Raw genomic sequence first — 251 nt, 5'->3', positions numbered from 1 at the left:
TCCCCGGAAGGCCCCCCCAGGCCTGCCACTCACAGCCCACCGCCGCGGTTCCAGACGGACCTTTTCCACCATCCCCAGCTCCTCCCCTCTCCTCCACAGACCTACGAGCCCGAGAAACCCACTTGTGAACGGCCAGCAGAGGCCCCGACTCCCGACAATGCACGTCCCTCTTTCCAAACGCCTCTGAAAACCACCCAGAACCACCCGAAACCATCTGACTGCGTTTCGAAGCTCTGCCCCAACGACAGACC

Source organism: Pterocles gutturalis, unplaced genomic scaffold (assembly GCF_000699245.1).
Source record: "Pterocles gutturalis isolate BGI_N339 unplaced genomic scaffold, ASM69924v1 scaffold47808, whole genome shotgun sequence".
NCBI classification, from domain to species: domain Eukaryota; kingdom Metazoa; phylum Chordata; class Aves; order Pterocliformes; family Pteroclidae; genus Pterocles; species Pterocles gutturalis.
The sequence above is the reverse complement of the archived record's forward strand: the minus strand, read 5'-3'. Positions refer to the sequence as shown.